This window comes from Mirounga leonina, unplaced genomic scaffold (genome assembly GCF_011800145.1).
Source record: "Mirounga leonina isolate KUSES-001 unplaced genomic scaffold, KU_Mleo_1.0 Mir_507, whole genome shotgun sequence".
NCBI classification, from domain to species: Eukaryota; Metazoa; Chordata; class Mammalia; order Carnivora; family Phocidae; genus Mirounga; species Mirounga leonina.
In genome coordinates this window covers 4,474,484-4,476,426 of record NW_023270789.1, presented here as the reverse complement: position 1 = coordinate 4,476,426, position 1,943 = coordinate 4,474,484, and positions in this window count along the sequence as shown.

Sequence of the window (1,943 nt, the reverse complement as noted above, 5' to 3'; positions counted from 1 at the left end):
TTCTCCCCGCTCTGCTTCCTGCGTGCACCAATCCGGGTTCTTCTCCCTGCTCTGCTTCCCACGCGCACCAATCCGGGTCCTCCTCCCTGCCCCGCTTCGCGATCGCACCAAAAGTGCCAAGTATGCCTAAGTAGAAGTGTATAAATTGCCCCCTTTGTGCTCGGCGCTCAGACCTTTGGAGACCACTCTCCTCTGAGCTCGCTGACGTTGAATAAACCTCCTATCCTCCGAGATCTCCGAGTGCTGCTTGGTTCTTCCGTCAGGCGATCCAGTCCAGGTTCCGGAACTCTCTTCCCTGACCCTTGGCCTCCGTCCTTCCTCAGAGGCTTGGAGGCTGCCTTCCCTCCAGACAGGCCAGGAGAGTCCAGAATATGTATTTTAGATGTCCCAGTGGCCTGCAGTGCGGGGATGAGCTCCCCAGACTCTTCATGCTGGTGTAGCTGCTCACCAACAAAGCTTCTTCGGGGCTGGGAGCTTCTGAAATGCCGCCCTCACTGCCCACCCTCGCATAGCCAGGACCCCGCAGGACTGCCAGCCCGAGGAGGAAGGCCCCCCGGGAGCGGTCTTCAGGCGGAGCCAGGAGGGCTGAGGCCACGGGCCCTGGAGCCCAGGGAAAAAGCTGCAGACACAGGCCGGTGGGAGGGCTCCCTCTCCCCAGCCTTTATCTGACCAAGCATCTCGGCATGCAATGTTCTGGTTGGTGTTTCTTGAGCATGAATCTTTATTCCAACTGCAGTTACTAGCTTTGATAGGAAAAACAGGGCTCATTTCATCATGCTTTTCACCCTAATCAAATGCCTCACTTGCCAAAGCTCTCTACGTTTCTAATTGGCCCTATTTGGATTGGGTTGGGGAGCGGGTGGGATAGACGAAGTTACAGAGGAATGAATACGACCATTTGCTTTTTTTTTTTTTTTTAATCAGAGGGACAATTTGGGTCTAAAAACTAGAGTAGGCCTTTCACCCTGGGCAGGAAGGGATGGCTAGGAAAGCAGAAATTCCATTTCAATGTAAGTTCTCCGCTGGGGGAAAAATGTGCCTTCAGGGAAAAACTAAAAAAGTTACAGGGGAAGGTGGAGGATGGGTGGAGCCCCGCTCCAGACTGGCCCCTGGAGTCTTTCACCCCCATATCTGGCCAGGAGCTCTTGAAGTAGTCAGTGTTGATTAGCATTACCACCCCCCAAACACAACTACTCAGGGTGTTGGGAGTTTCTGGAGGCCCAGGATACTGATGCTGGTAAACATGACACACGTTCCTCCTCGTTCTGCCCCGTGGCCCCCACCTCACCTGTCTCTCCTCTCCTCTCTCCTGTTCACTCTTCCCTGTCAGGGAGGAGCAGGCAGTCACTGTTCCCTTCTGGCTTGGCCCACCTTTCCTCTGCACCTCCCTGGCTTTTGTGTCGGTTCTCACTCTGTTTACCTCTTTTCTCCCCCAGCAATCTACTCTCCAGTTTCCCTGACCCCTCCCACCTTCGGTCACTTGTGGAAATCACCCAGTTAGAAATCAAAAAGTTCTTTCTGGGAAGGTCTCTGGCCCCCCTGATTACAGGCCAACGTTGGGGCCGTTGGAAGCTGCTGTGGGGCCTCAGTGGGTGGCAAGAGTGATGGAGGCCCCCATGTGTTCTTGGGTAATGAAGTCTTTCTGCAGGAAGCCTCTGGAGGATAAATGGAGGACCCGCCATTAGTCCTAAGGCAGTCTGAACATGAAATCAGATCTACCATGACAGCTCTCATGAGATTATTTCATTACCATTCTTCCAGACAGCATTTCAGCCAAAAGCAGATCTCCCCCTAAAAACAAGCCAGCCCCATAGGTCTTTGGTGCAAGCCTCCTCCTACTATATGGTGAGTCCCTCCGGGACTCTGAGGTGGCGGACCGGTTTCTGCCGAGGCTCCACAAACTTGCCGAGGCTCCACAAACTTCCCGAGGCTCATGCATTGGG